This window comes from Chinchilla lanigera, unplaced genomic scaffold (genome assembly GCF_000276665.1).
Source record: "Chinchilla lanigera isolate Chin_1 unplaced genomic scaffold, ChiLan1.0 scaffold00006, whole genome shotgun sequence".
Taxonomy (NCBI): domain Eukaryota; kingdom Metazoa; phylum Chordata; class Mammalia; order Rodentia; family Chinchillidae; genus Chinchilla; species Chinchilla lanigera.
Genome location: NW_004955407.1, coordinates 25,652,802 through 25,661,113, shown reverse-complemented (window position 1 = coordinate 25,661,113; position 8,312 = coordinate 25,652,802). Strand labels below are relative to the sequence as shown.

The 8,312-nt window shown below is 38.5% G+C and overlaps 1 long non-coding RNA gene across 1 annotated transcript; it reads left to right on the top strand.

The window, feature by feature from the left end:
• The first annotated feature begins 426 nt into the window (after positions 1–426).
• Positions 427–7,858, top strand: LOC106146562. The gene is made up of 3 exons (XR_001231051.1): positions 427–548; positions 4,535–4,615; positions 7,093–7,858. It is a non-coding gene; the product is annotated as an uncharacterized LOC106146562 (long non-coding RNA).
• The last annotated feature ends 454 nt before the right edge of the window (positions 7,859–8,312 follow it).

Genomic DNA, 8,312 nt, shown 5'->3' with positions numbered 1-8,312 from the left:
TAGGTTTTTTAAAAAAATATATCTAATTCTGTATCACAGAGTTCTCGTTATACTGCAGGATTTTGCAGTGTATAGGTATTTACATAATATTTATGATTTTAATTATTTTGCCTAAAACATTTTAAACAATACAAAAATTTTTAAATGTTAATTCAAACATATTAAAAGAATATTAAATCAAAATCAAATATGTATTTCATCAGTGAATGAATATACTACTGTACACAATGGAAATGCAGTACACCACTACCACTTGTGCAAGTTTGCCAACGTGAGATTGTGCATGGCACGCTATTGGCTGGTGGAATGGAAGGTGACCAACCACAGCACTGTGTTCTGTATCCTGGGCACTGATTGGCTCAGTGACTGTAGCATCAGTCTGTTTTCTCTCCCTCACTGTGCCCATACGTTCGTTCGTTCAGCCTCTCTCCTCGCCCTTCTTGGCTGTGCAGTACATTCATCTCATCGTCATCACCTTCATCACCATCAGTACTGAACAGCTACATAATTCACGATCTTCATCATTCAGGTTGTAGTATACTTCTCTGGTGAGTACCCATATAGAATTTTACATGTTGTTAAAATTACGTAGGTTTAAGAGTGTAGAAAGTGTTTAAGAGCATATGAAGTGTCTATAAGAGTGTGGGAAAGGTTAATAAGAGAGTGGAAAAGGTTTATAGGAGTGTGGGAAGGGTTTATAAAGCCTTAAAATACATATAAATAATAAAATAAATATAACACTGCTACTTCATGGATTTTTATCTAGCATGGGGGTCTCTGGAACATAACTCCCATGATAGGTTAGGGATTACTATAATTAGGCTTCAGAATTTCATTTCTTTTGAAAGCAATAAACTGTATGATTCCATATTTTGCCAACTACAAAGAACTTTAGCACTTTTTTTCAAAGCAGGTTTTGTGAGTGTCATACATTTATGTCTAAATTAGGAACAGAAGCACACACATCGACAACACAAATATTGGCTGAGAGAGCTCTGTAAGTGAACATTTTATGCTCCATTCCCATAGGGCACCCTCCATGGATGTTTTAATGTCCCTCTTTTTTGTTACAAAATTTCTAGTCATGCAAAGAATGCTACAGAGCTGCTTGCCTGGCATAGAAAGGAACTGCGAAGTCCATAAGCCTTTTTATACTGAAAACCCAATATAGCAATACTTTGGGAAGGAAGTTGTGAGGGAGAGAGTAGTGGCTTTGCAGACAGGTAGATCTGTGGAAACCTGGGCACTTTACAAGCTTCTTTGCAGCTACATTTTTGTCACCTGTAACCTGAAAATGACCCCTGGCCTGGAGACTTGTGCAATGTCAGTACTCTTTGACCAATGACACAGCCAGAAACTAAGATAAGGATGCCATTAGAAAATGCAAATATGGGGGCTGGGAATATAACTCAGTAGCACAATGCCTGCCTAGCAATTGCAAGGTCCTGAGTTCAATTCCCAGTACCAAAAAAAAAAAGAAAATATGAGGATGTATTCATAGGAGAACAATGTTTCAAAGCAAACTGCATGCACTATAAACAGATAGCTGAACACATACCGGCTGTTACTGCCTTTTTAAGCAAAATCCTAACTGATGTCACTTAGTTCTGGCTGATGTTACTTACCACTTGCTCCCACTTCTCAATACTCCCCTAGATGTAACCTAGTAAAACTCTTACTGGTCCCTGATTCAAATGCTCTCTGACTTGGCCCAGGGAGGTGGGAGTTGGGTTAGTTTATCCTAACGTTCATCAGAAGACTAAGACACACAGGCACATGTCAACAGATTGTTAGAGTGTGAAAAGCCCTTTAATAACTTCAGCAAGGCATCCTTTCAGGAACTTTAACAGTGAGCTTCAAACTTAAAGGGACTGTGGAGGGCAAGTTATAATGCAGCCACTCCACTCCAGAACTTACATTACAGCCACTCTAAAACTTGGCATTACAGATATCTAAAAATGCTATCCCTGACAAAATGCACAGTACACTGAAAACCGAGACTGTTGTACAACCTGTGCTACCTCAATGATGTAACAAACATTTTAAGAAAGATGAAGATGAAATAGGAAAATTAATGGTCGCCCTGTCTGCCCGAGTCTAGGGGGTACTTATGATACCTCCCGTACTTACCACCCAAACCATTTTGCTCTCAACCAGTACCAAAAGACACAGTAGAGGAGTGTGGTGTGAGCAGGGCCCTGAGAGCTAGGTTTTATTCTCAGTCATAAAGCTGATTTGCCCTTCATATTTGTGCCCAACACATTCCCCACTCGGTGTTTGAGTAATAGAGTGATTTTGACAATCATTGTCGCAACACCCCGTGCGACAGTACTATTGTCATGTAAGTTACAGGGAAGGACACCAAGCCCTGGTCAATCGATTCCAAATTTATAAGAATAAAATGAGATTTCTTTCCCCTTAAGCCCCTGTTATTTGGGGTGTTCCCAGACCTTGTAGCTAAAATTAGGTGATACAACAGTATAACACCTCATCACTGCTGAAGTCAGTCTTATCCAATGCATGTACTATTTTTTTTTAACCTTTTCTCAAAATAACTTTAAGAAAAGCTAACAAGCAAGCTCTCATTCACCTCAACAGTCTTTGCAAGTCTCTGCTAATGCTGACCCTTCACTTTTTAAATGCTATTTCCAGTGGTACCTTTCTGTCTTTTCCCCATATGGTTGCTTTTTACCTCTGTTATATACGATCTTGTAAATCCATATGCTTATTTATATCCTGCCCCATTTGTAAGTGGGTAGGAGGTGACTGCTTAAAGATCTTAGACAATTTCATACTCTAGGAACCCAAAATATGCCGTGCTGGAGTCTTGGCCATATCTTACCCAAACTAACCCAAAAATATGGTGTCAGTGTTATTCTCAAAGCTTTGTACAACAGCCGTACTGCCAACTTGCTTGGTAGTGAGCTTACCATCTCAAGCCAGATATTGAATTTTTAAAAAAGAAATATTTTTATGACAATTTTGGATATGCAGAAAAATTGTAAAGATGATACTGAGAGTTCAGTGTTCCATATACCTAATATCCAGTCTCTTCAATTTGAGAAGTTTGTCTATTACCTCTCTAGCCTTAATTAACTATAGCAACAGAAAACAAACTAGGCTATTTGTTTTGTTTGAAATTAATATAACTACTCTTGCTTTTTAAAAATTAGAGTTAGCATAATACATCTTTTGCCATCTCTTTGCTTTTTAGTAGGTCTCTCTTAGTCTTTTTTCCTTGTTCTTTGTCTTCTAATTGGTTTATTCAGTCTGTTCCCACGCAAACCAACTACTGATATACTTGGATGGATGTCTAACATGTTTGTAACTATTCTATTTATTGCATTTGTTCTTTTATTGCCTCTTTTTCTGACTCCTTTGGTTTTACTTATGAAACATGATTCCATTTAATCCTTTTGTTTCTTTTAAATTTTAATGATTAATTGCTGCATGACAAACTACCCCAAAACCTAGTGGCTAGAGAGGTAATAGACAAACTTCTCAAATAGGCCAGTTTCCACTGACATGATAATAAAGCTGCTTTCACTTTAATCCTTATGTTGTGGAAAACACACTTATTTGAGTTACCCGTGGAGGCCAGATGCAGAGACAAGGAAGTTTATTAGCCAGTCAGGTGGGCACCCAGTATATGACCAAGCACCTACCCTGAAGGGCAGGAGGAGAGAATAGTTATGCAGTTGTAGCTTCGGTTCTAGTTCCGGGTCTAAGGAGGTGCTGATATGATTTGGTGTAGCTATAGGAATACTCCTACAAAGTGTGGGTTTAGCTTGTGACAAAGGAACAACAGTGTTGGACATTTAATGTAGGGAACAAGCAGTCTTATGTCAAAGCACAGGGTGGTCCTGGGTTAGGTAACTGTGACAACATTTACAAGAAACAAACTTAAGGAAACAAGCTTAAGCTCTAAGATGGTGCCTGAGTACAACATGGCGTTGGTTTGGTTCCTTCTCCCACTTCACTTACACATAGAAAAGAGGTGACCTAAAGTAACTCCATGTTAACCAATGTTATTTTTCTATTGTTATCTCCTTATCTCTGCCTTACAAGAAAAATAACTGAAATAATCAATCAGTTGATCCCAGCTTGGGAAATTTAATAATTTGTGAGATCCTATCACACAGAAAAATTTTTTAAAATTTTTTTAAAAGAGCTGATGAGGTAGCTCAGTGAAAGGAAGAAAGAGTCAATCTGATTTTTGTTTTTCATCTTGCTATTTTGTTCCTTTTCTGTCTATAAAGCCTGATACGATATGCCGATGTACAGATTTTGGAGAGACTTTGTCCAGTTGGTAATTGCTGAGCTTTTCTGGATGTGTGGCTTTGTGCCTGTCATTAATTTTTGGAATTTCTCAGCTATAATTACTTCAAATATTCTTCCTGCTTCATTCTCTTTCTGATTTTTTTTTTACCACTTCTGGTATTCCAATTACGTGTATTTATAGCTTTTGAAATTGTTCTAGAGTTGTTAGATGTTTGGTTTCATGTTATTCACTTTTTCTGTCTTTGAATTTCAGTTTGGGATGTTACTGTTGACAGTTTTCAAGCTCGCTGATTCTCTCCTTGGTCATTTCCAGTCTATGATGAGCCCTTCCAAGGTATTTGCATTTCTGTTCCTGTGTTTTTCATTTCTACCACTTACTTTTGATCCGTTGTTAAGAGTTGCCATCCATCCGCTCACGCTAGCCAGCTCCAACTGCATGTTGTTTGCCTTGTTCTGACACCCTTAACTATTAATCATAATTATTTTAAGTTACCTATGTGATAATTACAAAATCTATGCAATTTCTAAATGTAGTTTTCTGTTTTGTTTTGTTTTTCTTCTACCATGTCTAGAATTTCTTTTTTGAGAACCAGCCATGATGTACTAGGTAATAAAAGTTGAGATAATAGAAATTTAAGGTCAGTTTTTATGTTGATCTCACTAGAAATTGGGATGTTTCATGCTTACTGTAACTGTGTGTGCCAAAGAATTCAAATTCCTCTAACACCCTTACTTTTATCTCACCTGTCCACTTTGGGTTTTTGTCAGAACTCTTAGGCAGAGTCTGAAGCTCTTCATTTCCTGAGAAAGAATCAAAGGGAAATGTTAAGAACAGCAGCACTGTTAGAGCAATCCCCTGTTACACTGGAGGATGCTGGTGTAGTACTAAGATGTGGCGGAAGAGAAGCATTGTATAATCTGATGATTAAATCCTGGTATTATAGTTGGACTGTGTCCCTGGGCCGTTACCTCCACATGTGTTTCCTATCTTCCCTCTCTTATCTTCTCTGGCTAGAGCCAGCTGAAGTGGGAAAAACTCCCTTGCCCAGCTGAGACGAGGCTCAGGGGTAGTCTTTCCACTGGAGAGTTCTCTGTTAAGGAGAAAGCTCCAGGTTTGTTTCCCAGCGGTTACTCCTTCTTGCTTGCTACCAGAGCCCATGAGGATTTTCAAGAAAACATGAAAATGTTCCTGGAAGTGAGCTATGAATATGTGGGACTCCTCATTACACTGGGTTCCAGGTGTTTGTAACCCTCAGGCTAGTCCACATGTATCCTGCAGCAGTTCATCAAAATTACCCAGGAAGTGTTCCCACCGATTCCTACCGGTTCCTACCAGTATGACTATAAGCTGCCATGTGAGTTGAGCAGATAGTAACTGTCACTTTCTAGATTCACTTGTTTCTCCAAATTTTAAGGGGTAATTTTCCCTGTAACCTTAATCATCTCATGTTTCCAAGAACAGTCGTTGGTTTTCAGGGTTTTTTTTAGGGTTTTTCTCGGGGACAGGAGTGATAATATCCAAGCTCTTTTCATGTCAGAACTAACACCATAAGTAACCCCAGATATTGATTTTAATTTTTGTATTCCTCTAACTTGAGAGGAAATGTGATGCAATGTGTGATATTCCCACAGTAATGATTTATCTGAAGTGTGGGTAGAAATATTTTCAACTTGCTCTAGTACTGTATCAAAAATAAACAAAAGTATTTCATATCAAGATGCACATTTTTAAGGGAGAATTTCATGGTGCTTGTGATTTTTTTAATGTGATTGTCACATTTAAATTGTTGTTTTACCCCAAAGGTTCTAGTTATTCTTTTGTACCTGCCTTCTTTCTTTTACATCCAATGTTGAATATGATTGACTGAAAGTTTATAATATATGTTATATGTATTGGCTGAAAGTTTATAATATACATTATATATATATTACATAGAAAGAGAGAGAGAGAGCTCTTAGAGTCATGAAATACTTTTATATGCTTTGTTGAACATATTTATACTATGATATAAAACCATATTGCTGTATTTTTGGTTCAATGTTTTGTGAAATTGGAAATTTAAAACTGTCTCATTGTAAAACAAGCCCTGGGATGTTAGAGTTAAAAGAAAAAAAGCTAATACCAGCATACAGATTTACAGAGGCACCAAAACACTCATATCGGAGATAAATAACATTTGAGTGCAATAATTCAGGGCTACAGCACTTGCCTAGCATGCATAAGGCTCTGGGTGTGATTACTAACACACACACACACACACACACACACACATACACACACACATTTTGAATAACATCATGATCAACATATTGTCTTGTCTAAAGATGTAAGATGTTTCATACATTCGCCACACATGGAACCCATTCATTTCTCTTAGCACAGTTGAGATGGGTTACAGCCCTGAACTAGACTTTACTAAAGGCTCAGGGGTTACATATAGTAATTAGATTAATTTCAATGCTTTACTCCCTCAGCAGTCTTATATATATTATTAGTGGGTACTTCTGCTTTCAGAGCTCTTCTTATAAAAATTATTTTTAGTGAATGCCTTGATCCAACCTGCCTTAGGATGGAGGTGAGTCTCACATCCCCAGTACCTTTGAGCTTGTCTCCTGACATTGGTGTTCCCTCCTACCAATGTAAATCTTACACAGCACAGCAAAAACAGGCACCATCCACCTCCTCCCTGTCAAGCCAATCTAAGGACTTAGTCTTCTCCTCTAGAATTCACTCCTTCCTGGGGCAATTGATATGAGAATATCCCCTTGGCTCGACAGAAACTCTGACTACAAGATTTTGGACTGTTGTAGGGGCTTGGAATGAAATCACATCAGAACACCTTAATACATCATCAGAATGTCTTTCCAAATACAGATGTCTTTATTGGCTCCACAAGCAGATTAACAGCATAGTGCAGCCTGAATTCTACCTGGGCCTTCAAGTCCTCTTCATGGAAGATGAAGATCTGGCTTCACACTGTTGCTAGTAACATCTAGGTCTCAGCTCCTGATCACTTATGGACAACTTCTCAAAAGAAAACAGAAGAAACAACACACACACACCCCTTTGTAAGAAAGAGTAGTAATATAAGTGAACTCTAAACAGAGATTTGATCAGCCCTGCTTCTCTCTCTCTCCCACTTCCTCCTTCCCTCCTCCCCTCCCTCTGTGTGTGATTATTATCACTAGTTACGGCTTAGATCTACAACATCCTCCAAAGTCTAATGTGTCAGAGGCAAGGCTTTGCAAGATGACTGGGTTATGTGACTCTCATCAGTGGATTAATCCATCCATGTGTTCAGAACTGAACATGCTGTCAGGAGGTGGATCCTAGTTGGAGTCACACAAAGGGTGTGACTTGGAAGAGTGTATTCTTGTACCAGCTCTTCCCTTTTTTGCTTCCTGGCCTCCATAAGGGTAAGTATCTTTCCTCAACATGTCCTTCTGCTATGCCATTTCTGCCTTGGAGCCAGCTAAGCATGTACTCAACCAGCTGGATCTGTGACCCAAAGAAAGCTCTCTCTTTTAAGTTGTGAAAATCATGTTGTCTTACTTTTCTCTCATTGATGAGACAGAATACCCCACACCCAAAGTTAAAGGGGAAAAATTAATTTAGCTCACAATTTGTGAGAGTTCAATCCATAATCAGCTGGCTCCAAGGCAGAGTGGCACATAGCAAAGGGGCAATAGTTCATGGTAGCAGAAGAGAGAAAAAGCAACAAGCGAGAGGGAGATAAGATTCCTTCTGTCTCTTATATTGTATGCAGGCTACCCACCCTAAAGTGGGTATAGCACTCACACCTTTATTCCTAGCCAGAACTATGCCAAACCAATCAGTGGACTGAGTTACTAATCACATATCCTTAATCAAACGTCACACACTGTAGATTCAGCCATCTCTGAAAAAGCCCTATGATCCATGAGGCTTTGGAGAAACATCTAGACACAAACCATAACACAGGTATTTTGTACTAACAATGGGAAAGTGACTATACATTATTAATATCATCACAGAGACTTCTTTTTTTTTT